At 37.4% G+C, this 27,209-nt stretch overlaps 1 long non-coding RNA gene across 1 annotated transcript in view; it reads right to left on the bottom strand.

Moving 5' to 3' along the window:
* Nucleotides 1-27,209, bottom strand: part of LOC309810921 — an 88,940-nt gene that overhangs the window by 51,088 nt on the left and 10,643 nt on the right. Inside the window, exon 2 of the long non-coding RNA XR_014295076.1 lies at nucleotides 4,815-4,868. This is a non-coding gene — a long non-coding RNA (uncharacterized lncRNA). The remainder of the gene's footprint in view (nucleotides 1-4,814; nucleotides 4,869-27,209) is intronic.

Here is a 27,209-nt window from a genome sequence, read left to right as displayed (position 1 = left end):
TAATCTCCAAAATTTACAAGCAGCTCATGCAGCTCAATATCAAAACAACAAACAACCTAATCCAAAAATGGGCAGAAGACCTAAATAGACATTTCTCCAAAGAAGCTATACAGATCACCAACAAAGACATGAAAGGATGCTCAACATCACTAATCATTAGAGAAATGCAAATCAAAACTACAGTGAGATATCACCTCACACCAGTCAAAATGGCCACCATCAAAAAATCTACAAACAATAAATCCTGGAGAGGGTGTGGAGAAAAGGAAACCCTCTTGCACTGTGGGTGGGAATGTAAATTGATACAGCCACTATGGAGAACCATATGGAGGTGCCTTAAAAAACTAAAAATAGAATTATCATATGACCCCGCAATCCCACTCCTGGGCATACACCCTGAGAAAACCATAATTCAAAAAGAGTCATGTACTACAATGTTCACTGCAGCACTATTTACAAGAGCCAGGACATGGAAGCAATCTAAGTGTCCATGAACAGATGAATGGATAAAGAAGATGTGGCACATATATACAATGGAATATTACTCAGCCATAAAAAGAAAAGAAATTGAGTTGTTTGGCGTGAGGTGAAGGGACCTACAGTCTGCCATACAGAGTGAAGTAAGTCAGAAAGAGAAAAACAAATACCGTATGCTAACCCGTATGTATGGAATCTAAAAGAAAAAAGAAAAAAAATGGTTCTGAAGAACCTAGGGGCAGGACGCAGATGTAGAGAATGGACTTGAGGGCACAAGGAGGGGGAAGAGTAAGCTGTGACAAAGTGAGAGAGTGGCATGGACATATATACACTACCAAATGTAAAATCAATAGCTAGTGGGAAGCAGCTGCATAGCACAGGGAGATCAGCTCGGTGCTTTGTGACCACCTAAAGGGGTGGGATAGGGAGGATGGGAGGGAGATGCAAGAGGGAGGAGATATGGGGATATATGTATATGTATGGCTGATTCACTTTGTTATACAGCAGAAACTAATACACCATTGTAGAACAATTATACTCCAATAAAGATGTTAAAAAAATAAACAAAATTTAAAATAAAGATTTCAAAGTAAAAAAAAAATCCAAAGATGAATACTATTTCATGATGCACAAAAATTATATGAAGTTCTAATTTTAGTGTTCATAAAGTTTTATCAGAATATTACAGTATTCAATTCTTACATATTGTCTATGGCTGCTTTCACGTTACAAATTTGTAACTGAGTAGTTGTGACAAAAACTCCATGGCTTACAAAGTCTAAAATATTTACTATCTGACACTCTTTCCAGAGAAAAGTTTACTGACCCTTGTTCTAGAAAAATTAGTTGTGGCAATGCAAAGAGCATTAGGTATGAGGATTAAATGCAGGTAGTCTGGGTAAAGAAAATAGATCAGTAGTAGAAAAACTGGGAGGAAAGGTTTCTGCCTCAAGTTTTTTCTTCAGTTCTTTCTAATAGTCATCATTCTTCTGGTTAATATTAGGTCATGGAGCATTAACCCTGAGCAAATTTAAATCATTAATATTTCTCCATGGAACTTTCCATTTCAGCTCCCCCTCTCACTCTCTCCTACATCATTATTGTCTATACCACTTACCAATATATCTTTAATTATCTGTATACTTACATGCACATGACCTGTTCCTCAAATTAACTGTAAGCTCCTAGTGTTTGTTTTTTTTAAAAAAAGGGAGACTACTTTACCCTCTTTTGTTTTCTTATATTTCTAAGACCTAGAATGAAATGCTTATCCATGATGCTCATGAATGTTGAAGATGATAATAATTTCCTGGGCATTTTCTGCACTTTTTTCTCAGGGAATAGAAAATAAATCCTACAAAAAATATATTTCCAATTCTAAGAATTCCAACAAGATAGACTTTGATGGAGCTGAGACTTTTAGTTGAATAGCACAGTCTGGCAGTTTGGAAAGTACCCAATAGAACATGTGTACTTTGGTTGAACAGTTGATGAAAAGAGACCTTTGGATCTCTCTTGATTTCCTTTCTTTGGGACTCCACCCCACCCCCAACACACACACACACACACACACACACACACACACACACACACACACACCCTTCAATCATTCCATCCTGCTGTATTCAAAATCAGAGAGAAAACTTCTTGACAGTGAAATAAAAGTAGAAGAGCTTTGAAATAAGCATGTGCTAAGATGTAGAGCGAAAAGAACACAAAATCCAAAAATACTTCAGGCTGATGTAGCTTGTGTCTCTGAATTTCACCCAGGATTCTGAGGAAAGAGTGAACTGCAGTTTTCATTTAATTCAATAAGACTCCCATTTGGCAGGGTTAACCTTTTCCCTCTTGTGTCTTCATTGTGACTTAGTTGATACAAATTGCTTTCATTAGGGCATTAATGGGCTTCTGGCTGTAGTCTCAAATGGAACCTGTTGCAGTGGTTCAGTACACAGTAGTCAGGATGCTGTTAACTGTGGTTTAACATTAGGAAGGAAAGGAAGCAGGCTTATAAATGATTGCTGAAAGGTTCTGTCTGAATGGAAATTTTGGAGCCTTAAGAGATCCAAACAGAATCACAGATTACACACCTTTCTGGCCTAAGATGAAATCCCTGAAGACATTCTCAAACCTTATTCGGTGACATTATCTGTATATTTTATGAAGGAGGTCTTGGTATATTTGACGCTAATACATTTCTCTAATGTGACCAAAAGTCAAGTTGGAAGAAAGGGAAACACAGTGTGCTACATGGGCTGAAGGATTTGCCAAACAGAATGCAACAGAACGCCAAAGGCTCTGAGACAGACTTTAAGGAATGATAGGACAGGAAAAACAAACTGGCAATTTTTCATAAAGAATAATAAAGATTAACCTGTCAGACTTCCCTGGTGGCACAGTGGTTAAGAATCTGCCTGCCAATGCAGGGGACACGGGTTCGAGCCCTGGTCCGGGAAGATCCCATATGCTGAGGAGCAACTAAGCCCTCACGCCACAACTACTGAGCCTGCGCTCTAGAGCCTGCGATCCACAACTAGTGAGCCCGTGTGCCTAGAGCCCGTGCTCCGCAACAAGAAAAGCCACTGCATTAAGAAGTCCACACACCGCAACAAAAGAGTAGCCCCTGCTCACCGCAACTAGAGAAAGCCTGCGCGCAGCAATGAAGACCCAATGCAGCCAAAAGTAAATAAATAAATACATTTATAAAAAAAATTAAACCGTCATCATCTCTATCCCCACAATGCCAGCCAGCTGATGATGCAGAGATATCAGGCTGCTTTGGAGACAGTTCTCCCAGCTTGACTCACAAACAGAGAGGACAACATATATCCAAGATGTTTGGTACTTTGCTACTAATTTTGGAACTCAAATGTGAGGACATATTTCTTCAGTAATTTCAGTAATCCCATTCAAACCACAAAATAGAACAATGGACCCACTGAGCATCCTCCATCTCCATAATAACTGAATATCCCTCATTGTTTGAACCACATCTAGGCTGTAAATTGCAATAATGAAGCTGAGAACATGGAATGTAGTAGGCGCTTGGTAAATATCTTTCGAACGAATGTATGGGTGAATTACTAGGTAAATAACTGGAGGTCTGGGTGTATCGCTGCACAAATCCTGCCAGTGCAGATAAAACAAAGCATAAAGGAGTTTATATGTACCATGGATAAAGACAAACATTTTAAAGACTAGGTCCAAAGCAGATTTGCTTATAGAATTCTATGTGGGAGAGTTCTTGGTGAACACATTTCTAATTGTGATAAAAATATCAGCAGCACATTAAACACATTTGTTTATTATCCAGCAGACATTACCAAATTAGTGTCTGTTCTTGTCATTACTGTTTGATAGATCCTGTTTATTAAAGAAGCAATGATTTCATCCTTGGAGAGAGAGGAATTTGGGGTATTGCTATGGAATCTTTCTGCTATTCATTTGGGTTACATTTTGATCTTCTCTGGAATAGTACACATTGATCATGGCATGAAAACATTTTTTTTGTCATCTTGTGTGAATAGTACCTAGAATTTGGAAAATATGCTACTCCACATGAAAGTGGAGGAACTTGCTTGAGGGCACATACAAAATTAGGGACGGGACAAAATTATGTGTCCCAAGATTTAATCTGACCCTAAATTATTTTGCTCAGAATAATGCTCTGTATTAATCCTTTAATTCCTAGGAATACATGCCCTTCTAACCAAAAAGCCGCCTTTCTGAAATTTCCTTTTGTAAGCTTCAATAACTATTTTGTTTCCACTACTCCTTGAAAACAATGTTTTTGTTTCAAGTGTCACAAAATCAAATGTCCACAGGGGCCAAACAGGTCAAATACACAAATGAAGTGATGAGACAAGTGGTAAGTGACACTGAGCCCCAGTTTCTGTGGGATGTAGATGATGAGACTGCGAGAAACTGGAGATAAAAGCCCAATGTTGAGGATCCAATTTTCTAAGAGAGGGCAGAAATTCACATTTGTGCATAAGGCTTTTAAATTTCATTGTGTTTATTTTGGTAACTAATTAAAATGTAAAGCACTGTCCAGGCCAAAACCACAGGCCAAACTAAGCATGTCTATGGGCTGCATCTAGTTAGAGGGACAGCTCACTTCCTTTTTATACTGCCAGATCGAGCTGCTGGGGGTATTTCGCTCTCTGTTTAGATTGGCTTTTAATTTATCATCAATCAATCACATTGAAGAAAGTACAGGAATGTCTTCAGTAATGCCAACATAGATGGAATTGCACAGCCTACCAGGATGGCTACTCAGCAGGACAACATAAAGTACATAAACTCTGTTGCCAGGTTGCCTGGGATCTTTCACTTACCAGCCACGTAACCTTGGGCAACAGATGTAATTTCTTCCTGGCTCAGTTTCTTATCTGTAAGATAAAGATTATGACAGTTATGACAGTTACATGAATACACACCCATACACACAAAATACTTAAAATCTAAGTTAGTGCTATCTAATTATTTGCTATTACTTATTAATCACAAATCATAGCATTGTTGAAAAGTAACAAAAGTTTACATGTTTATGTCACATTAGGCAGCCACTGACTCCACAAGTGGCCTCAGAAAACTTTCTTCCTCAGACAGAACAGGTGCAAGAATCAGGCTGCTATGGTATAAATTCCCACTATTTTGTCTTTAACACCAAACGCCATCACTTCTTGGAAATGTCATAACTGCATATTTCAATGAGAGGAATATATAAGCAAATTTTCAAAACACTAAAAATACTAGCAGTTAATAATATGTTAAGCTATCTTTTCATTTTTCCCTTCTTTGGAGATGATCCATTTTAAAGTCAGGGATACTCTGTTCCAGAGTTGAAAGGCAGAAAAATTAAAGGAACTTTATTTTCCTCTTTTATAGGTTACTGAAGCATGAAACTTACTGACAGATGCTTGAGCTAGATATAAGTTACCATGCTATTTCATCCAAGATTGTTTTCACATTCTGGAGGTTTTAATTTTTTTAAAGGGTACCCCCAATTTTTTTGAATGTCTAGAAATAGAGAAAACAGAAAGTCACATGTCATCTTGTCTATGTTACTGAAATAATCATATGTTTGTGAATAGTAAAATGATGACACAGAATTCATTTTCTGTGGCACAAGCATATTTACCCACCAATGAAAATTCAAGATACACTGCCCTTTAAAGATTCCATAACTTTGTTTTTTATTTCCTGTACTCCTATAAATAAGGTTAAATTGTTAGGCCCACGTGCTTTCATTCTACCAAAACCTTTCTTCCCAAGGCAGGAGAAGAGAATGGTGAACTCTCAAAAATAATGCTGGTTGAATTTATTAAGGTTGAGAACATCTCCTTCCACTCTGATCTCATCAAGTGCTGCTAGACAGTGGCCTTATGCTCATGTGAAACCCAACCCAGGAGCCAAGAAAAGCAGAAGTGCAGAAGCACTGACTCACATAAGATGGGAAGGCACATTAGAAATAACAGACTCCACACACAACCTCACTCTCCATTTAACAATGAAGTACCAATGCCCAAAGCGGGATGTGATTTACAAATGTACAACTGGATATCCAGGGGCCAGAAGCCAAACCTAATATTGCCAATTGATTAAAATATCTTTTCTATCCTGAACTGTGTCTACAAGCTTCTAGAAGTGCATTAAAATTGGAGATGCATAACTTACAACATTAACTGGTTTTCCTCTCATAACTATTTCAAATGCTCAGTTTTTCTCAGATATGATGGGTGATTCACCAGCATACAAATCACCTGAGGTCTATGGAAACTACAGATTCCCAAGCTCACTCCAGACCTACTGGATGGGGAGGAGATTTAGAATTTGGCTACATGCAGTTTCAGTATACAACTCAGGGGGCTGTTATAAAAAATAAAGTTTGAGAACCACTGACGTCTAGGATATGTGATATACATTAATACAGGTGGAATTACTGGAATAGGGAAAAACATTCCTACTTAATTTACTCACAAACTGATATACTTTAACATCTCAAACTTGAGTGGTTAAGGAATTGCTTTAAGGAATAGTTGCTTTATAATTTCTAAATGTGCTCTTGTGTATGTGTACTTAGTGATTTTTCATAGTCACTTTCTCATCTGGTTTTGAATCTTGGGGAATGACCCAAAATGACTCTTACTCAACAGTCAGTGAAAGCTTTTAGCATATATAAGGTTAAGGAATTGTACTTTGCTGCACTTAAAACAGATGTGCAGCTAGAATTTAATCTTGTGTTTCTGAAAGGAGACTGTGCGTGCAGGGTCAGGGCATCTCAAACCCAAACAATGGCATAGGAACTATCATCTGAAGATGATGCTTTTGTGGCACACTATTTTCCTGATTTATTGCTTAATATAAAAGAACTACCATAATTGAAATGAAACATTAATATACATTACAGTTTAAATTGTATATCAAATTTAGAAACATGACAACTTTTAAAACGCATTAAACCAGGAAATGGCATTTCAAATATAGAAGATCCACAGACAAACGTTTAGAATTTGAACTTAAATTTGGCTCTCTTCCTTGTCCTGAAGCCACTATTTCCTATCAGCATCATTCAGAATAAACCTGGCACTCTATGTACCATGTGGGTGAATTGAGGCCTTTTTTGAGATTCTATTTTAAGACCAAAAAAATTTTTGTTTTAATTTATTGGTAAATCCCCAAGGATTCATGCTTAATATTTCATGACAAAGGAGCTATTTCTCCTTGTTTTCTGAAAATGAATATAATATTACATCATTTTTGTATTCTTACTGTGGTAAAATATCTCTGCTTATTACATTTCCAGTATGCATAATTCATTTTTATTATTGCCACATTAAACTGGAGCTGTTTTCTTGATGACAGCTATTCCTTTTAGACTAGATACCCAGCACTCTTCTACCCAGGATTTTACATCTTATAGGAAATGAATGTATTTAGAACAATAGTCAAAATTAATTTAACAATGTCTAGAAAGATGAAGAAAGTTAAAATTATCCTTCTGAACTACTGTCACCAATCCATTGAAGATAATGAACATCTATAAAGTATGGTGCATTTATGCACCGTTTTCATTACATTTTCCATGCATTTGTTTTACATTGTCATATAAAGCTAGAGCCATCTGTAATATTGTCACACATTTTATTCACAATTATATTCGGACATAGGTTGAGCTTCAGTGATTGTTTTCTGCAAATATTTGTGCAAAGATCTTAAATAAACTAGGTAGTGCTGGATAAATGTTTCCCAAATTTGTACTAGATTGGTTCTATAATGACTCAGCAAAATATTAGTATGTTATATCTAAAATTTTATTGGGAAATGAGGGGCAGAGAAATTCCATCTGATTGGCTGACATTTAGAAGAATTAAGACCAATATTCAACCACGTCCCAGGAGACAAATGCAAGGATCCAGATCCTTCCATATCTGGAGTGTTATATGAATGCAAAACTATGACTTGTTGTGAAACTCTAAACCTGGGAACACATTTCTGCACGTGGTCAGCCTCACACTTCTTTTTATTTATTTATTTATTTATTTATTTATTTATTTGGCTGTGTTGGGTCTTCATTGCTGCACGCGGGCTTTCTCTAGTTGCGGCAAGCGGGGGCTACTCTTCATTGCCGTGCGCGGGCTCCTCATTACCATGGCTTCTCTTGTTGTGGAGCACGGGCTCTAGGTGCACGGGGCTCAGTAGTTGTGGCTCGCGGGATCTAGAGCACAGGCTCAGTAGTTGTGGCGCATGGGCTTAGTTTCTCCATGGCATGTGGGATCTTCCCGGACCAGGGCTCAAACCCGTGTCCCCTTCATTGGCAGGCAGATTCTTAACCATTGTGCCACCAGGGAAGCCCTCAGCCTCACGCTTCTAATCAGTAATTTCTCCAAAGTTCATTCCGGGTCAGTTGTGCTAAATTCTTTACAATCCCATGAGCCTGTATAATTATTAAATCTCATTTTGCAGTTGAGAAAACTAAGAGTCTGTACCCTTAATAACTGTAGCATATAATTGGAAACATCTTTTTTTCTTTTCCTTTTTTGTAAATATTTTTGTTTCTTATCCTTTTACATTTGGTTGCAATTCCTTTTCTTTTACTAAAAATATTACCTAGCTGAATATACATAAATACATGCTACCATATTGCACATAAATAGTGTAATATGTCTCTCCTAGGTTCCAAGTGTAGATATTTGTACCTTTCTGGGAATGGGAAGCATCCTTTGTTATGTAAACGAAACTAGTGACTAGTAGTATAATGTCTTTGGACTGAGAAGTCATTCCAGTCAATCCTAGCCAGTATTCTTCTATTGCAGAACATTAATAAGGCCTTGTTGTCTATAAACCCTTAACATTTTCAAAGCAGACAACTGATTATTACAACTCCAAGGTAAGCAGGAAAGAAATTATGGTCTTTACTTTAGAGATGACATAACTGAAAGGAGGGGAACTCCAGTCAACCGACCTACCCAAGATTATATAGTTAAATAATGGCAGAGTTTTGTCTAGAACCTTGGCCTTCTGATGACTCATTCAATGTTTTTCTAGTAGAATGTCTCTCAGATAACACTTAACTTTCTGATTATTCAGTCTTTATAGCTCACAACTTTTATGAATTTGATAATTTTTCCAGAAATAAATAACTATATATGGAATACAAAATTGAGCTGAAAGCAAAAAGATGTGGAGATACAAAGCAAAGATGTAATAAATTCCAAGCATATCATAAACAATCATAAAAAATATTTTCTGGAACATTGGATTTGAATTCTCAAAAAATTTATTCTCCTCTCTGAAGACCTACATTCTCTGCACATCCATTATCCCTTTTTTTCTATGTTCTGTCTGTAGTTTTGTATCTATTTCCTTTTTCCTTTCTAAGGTCCTAAATTTTCATATTTTACAAGTCTAGCAGCCATATTAACCAGCCATAGTTTTGTCTCTTAATTAAAATTTTCAGTAGATATAACAAATATACTCAGCCCTGTCTTTGGGTATGTTTCAATCAAATATGATAAATAGGGTGAAGACTCATATATAAATAAAACTACTGAAGCCCACCAAGTCAGGATAGAGGGCCAGGCAAACACCCAAAACATGTCCACCATTAATAAACACTTGTAGAACATTATCCTAATTGCCACAATAAAGGAAACACATGGTGTTATGGATGAACATGGAACACGTGCTTAAACTAGACCAGAAAGCATCATGGAAAGTTCCTAGAGGAGGTGATATATGAGGTTAGATTTGAAGGATGAATGGCTAATAAGAGTCCAGGAAAGACAATGAAGTAGTGTGTTTAAAGCAACAGAATCAACATGTACAAAAATAAGAGGTATCAAAGAGTTTGACATGTTAAGGGAACTGTAGGTATTGCAATATGAATAAAGCAGAAGATTAGAAGGGGAGAATAACAAAAGATAAATCTGGAGAGTTCAATAGGGACCAGATTACAGAATGTTAACCAGGCTCACTAAGGGCTGCGATTTTACCCTAGAAAAAATAGTACTCCTTTAAGGAATTATAGGATTACTTTTTAAAGGAATAATAACCCTTTAAGGAATTTTAAGAAGAGTTATGATATGGAAATTCTAATAATAATGTTAACAATAGCTAACTTGTTTTGAGTCCTGCTATATCTCAGGAACCATGCTAAATGCTTGGCATCTAGCCAACATTAGGTCTCATAAAAACTCCAAAAGGTAGATACTGTGAGTATCCGTACTTTTCAGATGAGATCATTGAGCTAGTCGGTAATAAAACCATAGCCAAGAACGAATTTGAGGGGAGCAAGATTAGAGACAGAAAAAAACAGTTATTGGGTTGTTGCATCAATCCTGGCCTGAGATGACTGAGACTTCATCTAAAGCAACAGACAAGAGCATGGAGAGGAAGGGTTGGAGAGGCAAGCAATAAAGGCGTCAGAACCAAGATGTTCAGATTCGATATGGGTGAAAGGGAAAGGAAGTAGCCAGGAGTAACTCCACGTGCAATGGGGAGATCATCTGGGATGATAGTAATGCCAGAAATGAGAAGTAAATTTGAAGAGAAATATGTTAGACTTGAGACATCTATGAGATACAAAAGTAGAAATAGCTAGTGAGCAGTTGAGTATACAATTAGGGGGCTCAGGAGAGGCACCAAAAAAAAAGGTAATTGCTCAAACAATTGTAAGGTATTTCTCGCTCACATGAAATTCTAGAGCAGGTATTTCAGGCTGGTGGGTGGCTCTCCCTCATGCAATTATTCAGGGGCCCAGGCTGATAGTAGCTGTTCCAGGTTCAACATGTGGTTTCTCTCGTCTCTGTGCTTGGAGAAAAGAGTGGAAGTTGGAGGCCAGAGAAGTCCTCTTAAGCAAGTGAGGAGGAAGTTGCATATATAACTTTTAATCATATTCCCCATGCTAGAACCACTATAGGTCCACATCTATTGCAATAGGGCTAGGAAATGTGATCCCTAGCTTAGTTGACACAAAGCAGTCAAAATTCTACAATTATGAAAGAAGCAACAGCTATAGAAGAGTAGCTGGAGAGTTTAGAGCCTTGGAAGTGAATTAGATTACCTAGGAAGAATGTTTAAATTGAGAGGAAAAGAAGGCCAAGAATGGGATGGACATATTAATAGTCTTTTTTAGTCTATGTGAGGGCCATCAGGGAGACGTCCTTGTTTTTGTAAATCTTGAGTCACATTTCTTACCTTGCCCCCCTGCTTTTTTAGCATTTGATAACCTAACTCTTGATTATCTATTTCATAACATAAAATACTATGGTAAGAAATGACCCCATTTCCAGTTGCAATGCCAGGTTTATCACACTCACCACCAAAAGTATACTGTAGTCTCAACCTTCTGCTTTATCTGCAGAGAAGGTCAGCTAAAGCCATAGAAAGCATTTTATAAAAACTTTGTATAACAGATAATTTGTAGGACAATTAATATATTAGCTAAACGAGGTTTGAAAGGGTTTGACGGGGATGAATGATGGTCAAATGCTAATAAGATAAAATTTCACAGGAATACATACAATACAGTTTCAAAAAACTAAGTTCATAAGAAAAGAGGTATCAGACCTTGCTTGACAACAGTTAACATAAAGACCTCAAGTTTCATTTGATCACAAGATCAATATGAGGAACACTGTGATACAGCTGCTAAAAATGTAAAGCAATTTAAGGCTTTATTAGTAGGTTTGGCACACACAACAAAAAATGTTGGTACACAAAACATTTTACACTGAACAGTTGGGAGCGCCATGTTAGCATTTACAATGTATAGTCACCTTGAATTCTTCCTCTCCCTTTTGCTTACATTCAATTAATATCAGGTCCCATCTATTCTACTTTTTAAATATTTTGTGGTCCTTGTAATATTGAATTGGAATTGGAGATGTGAGTATGAACTCATTTATATATATATACATACATTCATACCCATAATATATATACTATATAATTTTACAGAAAGAGGTACAAACACATGTATCAGTGTGTGTGTGTACATTTCTTAGATCTGTCAAATGGATGGGCCTAGAAGTAAAGACACCACAAGAGCAATGATCACATCTAACATCCAGATCTTTGTCTTTAAGTACCATTTTCCACTAAAAGGAACTAGGGATCCTGAGAGAAATGAGCCCAGGGTGGGTCAGGGAAACCATAAAATGAGTCTGGAACTTTCTGTTGTACCAGAAAGTAAGAAAGTGCTAAGATAGGGACATGTCAAAAAAGACAGGGGATCCAGCTTAATGAATACTAAAGAGAGTGGATGAAAGTTTGATGAGCAAGAAGATATTTACACAGTTTCAGCATAATCACCACAGGTTACTTACTAATTACAAAGAGAAAAAATAGTAACTTTATAGTAAGTTAACCTAACAAACACAAATTTATTAAAGTTATCAAGGCTAATATCACTCATAACAAGACAAAACAATATGATATGCTTCCTGATATGATACCCTGAGAAGGACACATCATCACTTCTATGCTGTTACACTCAAAAATACATACCTGAAGCTAATTGTAAGGAAACATCAAAGAAACTCAAACTGAAGGATATTCTGCAAAGTTATTGGCTTTACTTTTCAAAAACATTAAGATCATGAAAGAAAAAGAAAGGCTGAGGAACTGTTTTGGATTAAAGGAAATGAAAGAAACATGACAATTAACACAACATGTGATCCTGGATTGTATCCTGGACAAGAAAAGAAACTATATATTATTCAAACAAGTTGTGAAATTTGAACAAAAACTATGAATTAGATATAACATTATACGAATGTTACATTTCCTGACTTTGATAGAGGTACTTTGGTTATGTAAGAGACAGTCCTTAGGAAACACATATTAAAGTATTTGTGCATAAAAAGAAGACAGAGAGAGAGGGAAAGAACAAATGCTAAAGTAAATGGGGCAAAATGTTCAGAATTGTTGATCTGGGTAGAGGATATAATAGAGTTTTTTGTAGTAGTTTTTGTAACTTTTATGTAAGTAAGGAATTATCTCAAAATTAGAAGCTAAAAAGATAAACTTCTGAATCTGACCCAAATAATTTGCAACAGGTCGTTTCCCGAATCTGGTAAATACTTCCAGTGCAATCTAGGAGGTTCAATCTGCTATGTACAAAGAAAAAAAATGGAAAAGTGTATCAAGTCTTTGGTTTACATTACCCATTTTTCAATATGCCTTATTAAAACATAACCTGTACCCGGGAAATCATATCGTCGTCCAGCAATCATCAGGTAGTCAGCTTTCAACAATGGAATTTCAAAAACTAAGAAAAATATAAAACTAGATCTAAAAGACTATGTTTTAGGATACTAAGTGTGACCTCAAATAATCTAAAAATATGCCATAGGTGTCACATTTGGGCATTTTCATCCTTAGGATATATCTGCCAGAGCTAACATTGAATGCTAAAAAGAGAATTCTCAGCAGAGTGCTCTAGCCTCAGAGTTATAATTCAACTTCACTAGTCACTAGATGAATTTTAAAAGATACCACTTATATATTTAGTATATTTATATTCCTAACAAGAGCCCTATAAATAAAATACTATTATCCCAATTTTACAAATAAACTAAAGCAAAGAGATGTTGAGTAATTTTCCGAAGTTCACACAGCCTGTAAGAACTTGAGCTGAGACTCGAACCCCACAGCGCCACCAAAGATAGTGCCTTTTCTCCTTTCTCGTCTCTACTGCTATGTGACTGACATAAAGACTCTAACACACATATTCTAAGAGACACTTTGCTCAGGTGTGGTTAAGTAGAAGAAATTCTATATAGAGTCAGTGTAGCTATCCTCTCACTGAGGAGTGTCCAAAAATGTTATTCATACTGGCAAAAATACATAGGAAACAACCTAAATGTCCAATAATAGAAATTGGTCAAATGAATCACGGTAGATAACATTTTCAGAGAACGCTAATGATCATAAGAAAACAAATGCCATAAAATGATCATTAAAAAAGAGAAGAATACAAAATTATTTAGACAGTGTGATTCACGTATATATACCTATAGAATAGATTTAGTATATATACGTGTGTATATACACATATATAGGAAAAAGGCTAGAAGGAAATAAATGTTTATCACTGAGTATTGCAGGTTACTTAGGTTTACATTTGTGTACCTTATCTTTATTTTCAAAGCTTTCGAATAGTAGTCTCCATTATTTTTATAATTTAAAAAGCCAATAAACAGCACTAAAAAGATTCAATGTGGCTTTTGAAAAGATAAGAAGAAAAATAATAGACAAATAAACCTAAGAAAGCTGGGAGACTGGGTCTATGTTCATCAAATAGGCCAGGAAGTGAAATGAGAGAGTCCCAACCAGTTGTAGGCTCTGTAAGGAAGAGATCTGGTGAGTCACTGACCAAAAGAGCTAGTAAACAGTATGGGAGAATTGTCAGTCTCATAAACACCCTCACATAGGTTTCCAATGATGACACTGGTGCCATCTTCTAAGTAAGGGATAGCAAAAAAAGTCAAGAAAAGTGTAGTGTATCTAGTGTTTATAAAAAACATTCAGAGAAAAAAATCAAAAGTAATAAATCTTTGAATCCAGAAATTAAAAAGAAATGAAAATAGAGCACTGAAACTATTCTGTACAATACTATAATGATGGATATGTGGCACTTTGCATTTTTTAAAACCCAAAGAATGTACAACATCAAGAGTTAACCTTTAATGTAAATTATGGACTCCGGGGCATAATGATGTGTCAATATAAGTTCATCAATTGTGACAAATGTACCACTCTCATGCTGATAATGGAAGAAGTTGTGTATGTGTGGAGACAGAGAATATATGGGAACTCTCTGTACTTTCCACTTAATTGTACTGTGAACCTAAAGCTAGTCTAAAAGATGAAGTTTCTTAAGTAAAAACTAAAATGAAAAAGAAATAAAAATGGAATTTTCTTATAAAATCTAACACAGTTCTCTAATCATTCCAACTTTAAGCTATGAAATCACTGAAGGAGATTTAATTGGATTGATTTAACTTGGATTGATTTAATCCAGTTGGATTTAATTGAATTTAAATTTTAATATGTGCCTCTATATTTTATGCCTACATTCCCTAAGAAGTAGAATTATTTTTTAGGTGAGTGTGCATATGTGTGGGCATGTATGTGGACTCATAGATGATAGAACTAGCTACTAGAGACAAAAACAATTAAAGGCAAATTCTTGCCCTTTAAGAGAGTGGATAGTCTAGCAGAGAGGCAGACATGCAGTCAGGGCCACCTCTGCTGACATACATGCTGTGTACTGCATGTACTCCAGGGGGTCATCCACATAGCTGACTAGGAAATGACTGTTATAACTTGGAATTGCTTGGCAGTCCTATAAAAAGTTACAGAACAAAAAGAAGGGTGGGCCATGGGGACCTACATGACTAGGCACCCAGTTTCTTGGGGGCAGTGATGGAGGTTTCATAGACCAGGTGACGTAGAACTTGAGACTAATAGGATGAAAAGATGGACTGCACGTTCCAAGCATGAGCAAAAGCTGAACTGGGGAAGAGAAGATAGTGTTCCATGCTTCTGTAAAGTAAAATGCAAGGTGAGTAGTGACAAAAGATATACTGGTGAATTAGGCAGGGACCAGAGGGTTAGGACATAAAAAGTGAAAATTTTATACTGAAGGCAGGGAGTGAAGAGACATGAGGAGATTTGAACAAGGATATGACAAGATTAGATTTTCATTCTAGAAAAATAATCTTTGGGCAGCAAGGAGGTGTTCCATACTAAAGACAGGAAGCCAGTGAACTCAATACTGCAATAATCTAAGGGAAAATAATGAGGATCCAAACTGGGGTGACTGGTGCAATGGGGAGGAGAGGAGGAAAGAGACCAAGAGCTACTGAGAAGGTAGAATCCTGGGAGCTGGCATCTAATTGAACACAGTGGTGAAAGAGAAGACAAACTCGCAAATGACTGCCCAGGTCACCTGGCTTGGTCACTGGATAGATAATGATAGTCTTTTCTGAGGGGGAGAACATAAGAAAGGGATCATGTTCCAGGGAAGAAATGAGCATGCTGAATTAGGAGTGCCTGTGTGGCATCCACATAGAAATGTTCTGATGACAACTGGATATTTGGATCATTTTCCTTTCACTGAAATAGAAGAATCAGTGCCTTCAGGATCTATAGCTCCGCTCTGTTTGCTATGTGGACACACATGAGAGGATCACACAACCTGTCGGTTCAGAGACGACCTTCACCCTGGGAGCAGGGAAAGAATGATGCTAGACTTGAACCAAGGTAAACAGTTTCCTCTCTTCTAAGGCATCATTCTTCTGCTGCCTGGGCTGCTGTTCTGGAGAATGCTGGCAGGATACAGCGTGTGTTTTCTCTCTGATCAGGAGGGTGCTTAGCGAGTGTCTTCATACATGCAAATGACACAAATGAAGCTGAGTATACACACAGTGAGTATTTAAAAACATCCAGTTAAGAAAAAACAAATAAACCACTAGCTATCTTCCTATATTAGCACCAAAAAAACACATTTATTATTAATAATATCACTGAATGAAGCCCTCTGGTAGGCATTCCGTAAAAATCATTAAACACTGTCCATCATCCAAGAGATTCTAGAGAACAGAACTTCAAATATAAAAATGGCACATAGAAACTCAGCTTTAAAGTGATTGAACATGAACAAATACATAAATATCAAAGTGTGTACTTTGAGGAATGGGGAGCTCAGAGATCTGTACTTGGAGGCAAAATAAACTATAGAGAAACAGCCGCCTCCCTTTCAAACTACTAGGACATTGAGGACACAAAACTTTAGCTGTGTGTAGAATGATGAGTTTGGACTTCTGGGAATAGGAAAACTTTCCACATAAAAGAAACAGCCTAGAATGGTTTGTAGGAAGGGGTGGGATAATCTGATAAAAGGAGAACTGTGTCAGTTTTCTTGGGGAGAGCTAATCTGTTGGATCTCTGAGGTAGAGAGTAGGGAATCATAGTTGCAACTTTCAATGAGGAGTCGTTTTGATTAATGTTACTGATATAATGCCTGCACTTATTACTTAATAATAGTAATTGCTAAGTTGAACTATGTAAGTTATTAGTATATATAAAATTCACCCCATATTGTGGCTTATTAGATAGAAGTAAACTTCGAATTACATCATAGTTTCCTTATGCATTCTTTCCAGGGTTAATTTGAGTGTTGTTACTTCTATTGTTATAGGTTTCCAGTTTTCAAGTATAATGATAATGTGCTTAAAAGTGCATATTTTAGCAATTAAAATACATTTCTATTTTAGGTGAGAGAAATAAGCTGCATGACAAGAGGAACTCTTGAACAACAAAGAAATTATTTTCATCCAAATATCCTTAGTGATTAAAAAATAAAAAGAAACTGAAAAGCATTCAGAACATGCTCAGTACTACAATATTTCTGCCACAAAATATTGGTATGATGAGCATGTTTATAATTGCAACCAAACAACCTTCACCACTGGTAACTACAGGGGTAGAACAGCTTTTGCAAACTATAGCTTGTAAACAGAAATTTACCAGGCTAGAATTCTTTTATTCCTTATAAACATTAATGATAATATTTATTTTAAAAAAACACCCAAATAAAGGCAGTGATTTATCTTTTTAAATTTACAAGTCAGAAAGACAACATATGGGGCTTCACTGGTGGTGCAGTGGTTAAGAATCCGCCTGCCAACGCAGGGGACACGGGTTCGAGCCCTGGTCCAGGAAGATCCCACATGCCGTGGAGCAACTAAGCCTGTGTGCCACAACTACTGAGCCCGTGTACTGCAACTACTGAAGCCCGTGCGCCTAGAGCCTGTGCTTCACAACAAGAGAAGCCACTGCAATGAGAAGCCCGTGCACTGCAACGAAGAGTAGCCCCCGCTCACTGCAACTAGAGAAAGCCCGCATGTAGCAACAAAGACCCAATGCACCAAAAAATAAATAAAATAAGTAAATGTATTGTTTAAAAAAAGACAACACGCAATTGTCATTTAGAATTGAATACATTTTTAAATCTTCATCAATCTGATCTGAGAGGGATTCACTTCTCACTCCACTGTATGCCAAAAAAATGATAACAATAATAGCAATAAAAAAACAATTTCTACTGAGTATGTACTATGTGTAAGGCATTGTTCTAAATGTGCTCCATGCGCTAAGTAATCTAAACCCCCAAATCCCTGTGAGGAAGTACCTTACATGATGGGAAAAGTTAGCACTACCTACAGTTTTAGGCCCTGAAACGTTCTCATAAAGATTAGTTGATGTGTTCTGAGTATTAACAGGGAACAGGACACAGTATAAAAATTTCAACTCATGAATTAAGATACTCAAAAAGAAATTTAAGGATATACTATAGGAAAGTCATAGTAATTGGACTTTAAAGATTTTTAATGAGGAGAAGAAAATTCGGCGGATGAAGAATGTGGAAATTTTAGAGCTGAGTCAGATTTGGCCTAGAAGAAGAATTCACAAGAAAAAGGATATTGAAAGGAATGGAGAAAATCTGGTAGAGGATAGGGACTCATCTTTAAAATAAAGCCAAAGCATAATCCTGGTTCTCTGGTTGTGTTTTTTTGTTTTGGGGGGTTATTTGTCATTCTATAACTTGAGCTATTCACAAAAGCAGTGTGGGTAGAAAAAAGAGTTCTAGACAGAGGGTCCAAAAAACTGAGTTTTCACCTTTACTCTGTCATTTATGACATTTATGGCTGTGTGACATTTTACAAATAATTCTTCTTCTCTGAGCTTTATTTCCTCAATTCTAAAATAGGAGCAATGATAGGTAAGTATTGTTGTGAATATTAAATAGATGATATCCTTTTAAAAGTGTAAAATGCTATACAAATGAAAGATATCATCTGCATTAGTCTCAGGTTCAGTCACTGAACATTATTCTTCCTTTTCTTGAAGTTTTTTCTTGCTGGCATAACAAAGTATCTTGGCATCAGCTTAGAATTCAACTACGCTAAGCTTTTGAAATTCCTAAGTAGAAAGGCAGTTAGATGACAGAAAGAGAAAGTGTTTCTGAGCCTGGAGCAGGACTCAATTCCTGAGCCCACACTTCAACAACCCCTATACTCAGGTTAACAAGCCCCAAGTTAATAGAATTGTTCAGCCAACCCAGTCCATTGCTCATCAGGGAATCTATCCTTTGTGGACAGCTCTGGGCAAGGGATAAGCCTGATCTTGGAATCAGACACAACGGAACAATAGATAGTACAAATGACCAACTGAACAAGTCTATATTGTGGTAAGAGATAGTCTATTTTCTGATCACAGTATATATATCTTGGAGAAGTTTAGGTTAACGGAAGGTTACTGTATATATCGTAGGTCTAACCCTCTTCCTCACCACCCTGTCCTGATGAACTCAGCTGTAACGGTGTCCGGAGGTTTAGTATTACACAACAGTGAGTAGGGGTAGCAGAGGTGGCCAGTCTGAGCCTCAGAGTTAGAGTGGTGGTGGCTGGAATCAGTGGAAAAATATAATACTTTGTGCCCAAGAGAGTGCCATTACCCCAGGGCCAGAGGTAATGGCAGAAAATGATGTAATGTATCCACTGGGGCAGAACAAAAGCCTGAGCCAAGATCTGGAGTAAAACAGGACAGAGGAACTGAGCCAATGAGGTGGGAAACCAGCCTAACAGAATTTTGATTTGCTGTGCTGACATTCAGTGTAGATTCACTAAAGGAAGGTACAATTAAAGAGTTTATAACTAGAGTGAGTATAATACATACATGTATATTTATTATTGTTGTTGTTTTCACTTGGTTTTTGGTTTTTTTCTAACATTTTGAATAAATATCTCCATACATAAAACATTTCAAGACATAATTAATTATGGATTATTGATTATGGGGACACCAGCATCAGGCACCATCACAGCAACATCACTCTGACCACCAGCTGTGATGCTGAACCTTAGGATTGTTACAGTCTTTTGAGTTTTCTAGTTGTTTGGATTGTGAGCAATCAAGAGTCTATGCAACATTTTCCAAATTACCGATTTAGAAAATTCATGAATCACAAAAAGTAAATAAAAAATCAGTGCCAACAAAGGAAAATCACAAAGGCAGAGATAGTAAACTATTAGGAGGAATGACATTTATTCCAGTACTTGGGTAGAAAATCAACTAAAAACTTGGACAAGTGAATTGAAGTGAAATACAATGAAAACCTGGGGAAAAGATAACTGACTCCTGGAGAATGGTTTATTAAACCTGGGAGGAAAGACAAAGTCAAGGTGAATTAACAGAATATTTGCTATAGATGCTGCTTAAAACTTTGATTTCGAATCTTGAAATTTTCCCTGATGAGGTATAATATACCCCTAAATTCTAATCATCTCCACAGGTTATAAATGAATATAAAAACTTGACAAAATGTTTTAAAACAACATATAAAGTGATAGTTTTTAAAAATGGAATGGGAGACAGAAATTGAAACATGGAGAAAAAAATAATGCTCATTTGTCATAAATTCTGAAATTTATACCTACTATTCCTTTCCTTAGGTAAAGGTCAAGGGGATAGTAAAACCTAGAGAGGTGGATGGCTTAAATTCTTCAGGGAAGCATAGGTTCAGACATGTTATGTGGAAGAGCTGGGGTCTCATATAAAAGCTACTGCACTGTGCAATGTCATCTCACATTGATAATGTATGTCAGAGGGTCTCGGTCTCTTAACAAAAAGGAGTGTGGGATGTTATGTGATTTTATGTTGCTGACAGCAGCCCTTGCCTTACCTTGAATCCATGACTTTAGATAATCTGGATGTCAACATGTTTTCCCCTAAAGAGAGAAAAAAAAAAAAAAAACTGTGACACTTCTCAAAGTACATAGGAGAAAACCAAGGTGAATGTGGATAACTAACTCTTGGGGTTTTTATGATAAAATTTAAAATAAAATTGATGACTTCTTTCTAGAGTTTATAAAAACTTATGCCAAAATAATAATAATAGTAATAATAATAATATAAGGATGTTGAATATAATGAAATATAGTAGGATAAGGAAAATGAGGTATTTAGGTCTTCTGCCCATTTTTGGATTGGGTTGTTTGTTTTTTTATTATTGAGCTGCTTGTAAATTTTGGAGATTAATCCTTTGTTAGCTGCTTCATTTGCAAATACTTTCTCCTATTCTGAGGATTGTCTTTTGGTCTTGTTTATGGTTTCCTCTGCTGTGCAAAAGCTTTTAAGTTTCATTAGGTCCCATTTGTTTATTTTCATTTTAATTTCCATTTCTATAGGAGGTGGGTCAAAAAGGATCTTGCTGTGATTTATGTCATAGAGTGTCCCGCCTGTTTTCCTCTAAGAGTTTGATAGTGTCTGGCGTTACATTTAGGTCTTTAATCCATTTTGAGTTTATTTTTGTGCATGGTGTTAGGGAGTGTTCTAATTTCATACTTTTACATGTAGCTCTCCAGTTTTCCCAAAACCACTAATTGAAGAGGCTGGCTTTTCTCCACTGTATATTCTTGCCTCCTTTATCAAAGATAAGGTGACCATATGTGCATGGCTTTATCTCTGGGCTTTCTATCCTGTTGCATTGATCTATATTTCTGTTTTTGTGCCAGTACCATACTGTCTTAATTACTGTAGCTTTGTAGTATAGTCTGAAGTCAGGGAGCCTGATTCCTCCATTCTTCCTTCTCAAGATTGTTGTGGCTATTCGGGGTCCTTTGTGTTTCCATACAAATTGTGAAATTTTTTGTTCTAGTTCTGTGAAAAATGCCAGTGGTAGTACGATAACGATTGTATTGAATCTGTAGAGTGCTTTGGGTAGTAGAGTCATTTTCACAATGTTGATTCTTCCAATCCAAGAACATGGTGTATCTCTCCATCTATTTGTATCATCTTTAATTTCTTTCATCAGTGTATTATAATTTCCTGCATACAGGTCTTTTGTCTCCTTAGGTAGGTTTATTCCTAGATATTTTATTCTTTTTGTTGCAATGGTAAATGGGAGTGTTTTCTTGATTTCACTTTCAGATTTTTCATCATTAGTGTATAGGAATGCCAGAGATTTCTGTGCATTAATTTTGTATCCTGCTACTTTACCAAATTCATTGATTAGCTCTAGCAGTTTTCTGGTAGCATCTTTAGGATTCTCTACGTATCGTATCATGTCATCTGCAAACAGTTCTCCAAAGAAGATATACAGATTGCCAACAAACACAGGAAAGAATGCTCAACATCATTAATCATTAGAGAAATGCAAATCAAAACTACAGTGAGATACCATCTCACACCAGTCAGAATGGCCATCATCAAAAAATCTAGAAACAATAAATGCTGGAGAGGGTGTGGAGAAAAGGGAACCCTCTTGCACTGTTGGTGGGAATGTAAATTGATACAGCCACTATGGAGAATAGTATGGAGGTTCCTTAAAAAACTAAAAATAGAATTACCATACAATCCAGCAATCCCACTACTGGGCATATACCCTGAGAAAAACATAATTCAAAGAGTCATGTACCAAAATATTTATTGCAGCTCCATTTACAATAGCCAGGACATGGAAGCAATCTAAGTGTCCATCAACAGATGAATAGATAAAGAAGATGTGGCACATATATACAATGGAATATTACTTAGCCATAAAAAGAAATGAAATTTAGTTATTTGTAGTGAGGTGGATGGACCTAGAGTCTGTCATACAGAGTGAAGTAAGCCAGAAAGAGAAAAACAAATACCGTATGCTAACACATATATATGGAATACACATATATAAGGGGAAAAAAAAGGTTATGAAGAACCTAGGGGTAAGACAGGAATAAAGACACAGACCTACTACAGAATGGACTTGAGGATATGGGGAGTGGGAAGGGTAAGCTGTGACAAAGTGAGAGAGTGACATGGACATACATACACTACCAAACGTAAAATAGATAGCTAGTGGGAAGCAGCCGCATAGCACAGGGAGATCAGCTCGGTGCTTTGTGACCACCTAGAGGGGTGGGATAGGGAGGGTGGGAGGGAGGGAGATGCAAAGGGAAGAGATATGGGAACATATGTATATGTGTAGCTGATTCACTTTGTTATAAAGCAGAAACTAACACACCATTGTAAAGCAATTATACTCCAATAAAGATATTAAAAGAAAAAAAAAGGTATATGGATGAGCAAGTGGGTTTGTTAATTAGCTTGATGACAGTAAAAAAAAAAAAAAAAAGGAAAATGAGGTATTAATCAACATGATTTTTCTCTCACTCATTGTCTGCTCCTCTAACCACCCTCCTGCTTTTAGACTCAGATGTGGGTTACTGTTTGGCCCATTGGGAGATTGTGAAAAATTTGCTGGCAATCAAACAAGACATCTTAATTTTTATTTTTTATTTTTTCCTTATTTTTTTTTATTTTTTATTTTTTGCGGTATGTGGGCCTCTCATTGTTGTGGCCTCTCCCGTTGCGAAGCACAGGCTCCGGACACGCAGGCTCAGCAGCCATGGCTCACGGGCCCAGCAGCTCCGCGGCATGTGGGATCTTCCCAGACCGGGGCATGAATCCGTGTCCCCTGCATCGGCAGGCGGACTCTCAACCACTGCGCCACCAGGGAAGCCCGACATCTTAATTTTTAAACTTAAATTTAAATAAAAAAGATTTAAGAGGCAGACAAAAGTGATGAGGGGAAGAAAAAGGAATTCTGTCTGTTCTTTCTGCCCTCCCCATACAGACATGAGAAGGGTAGGAAGGAAGCGTTGAAGAGTTAGGTGTAAGCCTGGGGAGCCCTACTCCTCCTACATCCTCAGATGGAGTGCAGAGTTGGGCAAGGGCACCACACAAACGTAACCATCTTTTCAAGTATCTTCTTTCTCCCTTCACTCCCTTTAAGCTTGATGATCCACAAGTGGAGAACCTGTGCCTTCTTGAATCTGAGCAGAACCCTGAAGGGCCCCTCCAAGTACAAAGGTCCCTCTGTGTCCCCTACCTCTTGTTTGTAGAAAAGCTGAGGTATCCCAGGCTTCCCCTGAGTCACAAAAGAGCAGGCTCAGCAGTTAGTGATTAGGACAATACAGTCACAGAATCTTAAATTCCTGTCTGATGCACATTCCTGAGTTGTTTTACAGATACTATAACTGCCACCAGAGGGAAAAAGCTAACTGCATGATGACCAGACTATAGCTGTGACATAAGCTGCTCCCTCTTGAGCAGTACTGAATCTATGGCTACACAATTCCAAGAACTGGCTTCAAGAGAATGGGATTAACACTACTGCTCATAATAATCTGCATCTTTGTGGGCATCAAAATAATGGCTTGTTCTGCCCATATATGTAAGTGGGCAACTAAAACTGTCATCAGAGAGATGCTGCAGACCCATGTCGACATCTTCCACTCTAAGAATACGGTGCCCTATGTCAGCATGAAGAAGCTACAGAAGATGAACCTTCACCCCTAATCCCATAGAAATGGAATCATGTCTGACAGTGGAGATTTATAAACAGCTCTTTGCAGGAAGCAGCTCTTTGCAGGAAGCAGCTCTTTGCAGGAGGCCCTTTGCCTTGTCACTTTAGTAAAGCTATATCTTAGCTAATTTAAAAAAAATAATTAATTTATTTACATTTTGACTGTGTTGGGTCTTTGTTGCTGTGCGCAGGCTTTCTCTAGTTGCGGCGAGTGGGGACTACTCTTCGTTGTGGCTTCTCAGTGCGGTGGCTTCTCTTGTTGATGAGCATGGGCTCTAGGTGTGCGGGCTTCAGTAGTTGTGGCTCACGGGCTCTAGAGCGCAGGCTCAGTAGTTGTGGCACACAGGCTGAGGTGTTCCATGGCATGTGGGATCTTCCTGGACCAGGGCCTCGGCCCAAGCACACCTTTCAAATATTTTGCTCACACAATGCCTCACGTAACCTGTTGATCCTTTTCTTAGATTAAAGAAGTAGAAATGAAGAATAAGTGATTAACAGATCTTTTCCCCAGCTTCCCCTTCAGTAATGTGGAGAGCAGACTGTGTGAACAAGATAGAATCTAAAAAAAGATCACAAGAAGTCAATAAGATTGCACACAATTGGAGATGGCGAGAATCTGACCCCCTAACTTAATGATTTACTAAGATTATTTCCCTTTTCCCTTTAAAACCTTTCATGGCTGAGCAGAATCTTCAGAGTTGGTTCTGGGACATGAGTCTGCCTTCTCCCCAGATTGCTGGCCTCCTGAATAAAGCAATCTTTTCCTTTTCCAACCAACACTTGCTTCTCGAGTATTGGCTTTCGAATGGCGAGCAGCTAAACCTGAGTTCAGTAACATTCTGTTCTAGGTGAGGTCCAGGGAAACTGCAAGCTCCCCAGAAAAGAAAGCACCCACCCCCATCTGGTTGGTGAAGCCAGTAAAGTAAAAAGATAGCAGGACAGTAGGCATGAGAAGGCTGAAGAAAGGTCCCCTGGTTTGAGTCTCACAACTGGCCAAAGGAGTTCATATTAGATGGATATGGCATGGGCACTCCCCACTGGAAATCTGTTGAGTCCATGGCTACATCTCAGCAGACTGTCATCTGCAGGGAGTAGATTTGGCCTCCTAGGACCATCTCTTTGCCCTTTGAAGGACTGTGATTTATTTCCTGTGCTGAAGACCTGGCAAGTCAAACCAAGGCTGAGAAGTTGACACTTCTCTTTCTCCACCAGGGCAGCATTGAGAGAGGGGGACAAAAAAGCAAACGCCTTGGAATGACTGAGTTTACAAGCTTATGGTTGAAAAAGCCCTTAGTTTACCTGATGTGACAAGACTAATTTTCTACATCAGGTTCAAAAAAATGGAGGGTGGGCTTCAAGTCAGGAAATAATTTTAGTATTTGAAGATGAAGAAAGTTTCACTTTCTTGTACACTGTGAACTTTGTGCCTGCTGCTATAATAATCATGTTTTAAATAAGCTCTTTTGGGGATCTCTGTCCCTTTCCCAAATATCCTCCTGGATAATTATTTGGCTGCCACCAAAGCAGCAATCTGAGTTGTATGGCAGCCAAGAAAATCTCAGATCCTACGAGTGCTAATTGGACATAACAATTCATGCTCAGGGGCATCAGGCAAAATGGACTTTACTCTGCCAGAATTGTTTTGGCTTCCAATTTTTTGGTTAGCCTCAATCTCTCATTCAAAGTTTTCTGACCCTTGAAGCTACTTTCCTGGCAAATAGCACCCAATTCTCCACCCAGGTATAAGAAATGCTCATTCCACTGGATCTGGCCAAGGCTTTCTATGGGAGAACATGAGGGTTTGCAGCTGGGTAGAGTTTTGTGCTTCTCTGAAACTTAATCACTTTAGAATTAATAAGAGCAAGTATGAGAATTAATTCACAAGGAACAAGAAGTCATAAACATTTGACAATAATATTCTGGTATATGATCTTTCTATTTAAAAAATCCTATAAATATAAATCACAGCTTGTAAATCAAATTACTGAGAAGCAAATGGGTGAGTGATATAACTCTAGATTTAACTGATTAAAATTTGAAAACTTTTAGATCTTAAATTACAAAATGGAGGCCCAAATAATCACCTCTGCCTGATCTCTGTAGTAAATGTTTAGGTAATGAAGGAATGCTTGGGAAAAAAGGAAATTAGTTAGATTGAATCTTCAAACATCTCTTGAAGATTTCAATTTTTTTCCTCTATATACAAAGTTTGAAACAGAGAAAATGACCTAAAGAGGACACTACTTTGGTCATTTAGAACTCTGAATAAGTCAAAGTTCTTTGATTTGAAACATACTTATATTTTTCCTAAAAGAGATTAGTGTGCAATGTACTAACAAACAAAACTTACATTTCTATTAACTTTTTTTTCCCTTGGTTTTGGCTTGTTGGCATTTACTATTTGATTTGATCTCTATAGCATGTCTTATCTTTTCCCCATTTCACAAAGGGACATTTATAACCTGAGGGGTTAAGTGACATGCTAAAGGTTATTTGGCTTATACTAGAAACCAGAAGGAACTCCTGCCTTCTGGCCCAGAGCCCATTGATTCATTCTATCTCAGTCAACTGTTCTATGCCCCAGGGGCACAGCAGAGATGAAAACAAAGTCCCTTACAAATAAATGGATAGTGTGTCAGGTAATGGGCTTTGCTCTGCCAGGACTGTTTTGGCTTCTATTTTTGGGTTAGCTCCACTCCCTCATTCCAAATTCTATGACCCCTAAAGCTACTTTCAGGTGAATAGCACCCAATTCTCCACTCAGGTATAAAAAACACTCATTCCATTATATCTGGAGATGCCAAGTCTTTCT

This window comes from Mesoplodon mirus, assembly GCF_964341445.2.
Source record: "Mesoplodon mirus genome assembly, chromosome: 10".
Lineage (NCBI taxonomy): Eukaryota > Metazoa > Chordata > Mammalia > Artiodactyla > Ziphiidae > Mesoplodon > Mesoplodon mirus.
The sequence above is the reverse complement of the archived record's forward strand: the minus strand, read 5'-3'. Positions and strand labels throughout refer to the sequence as shown.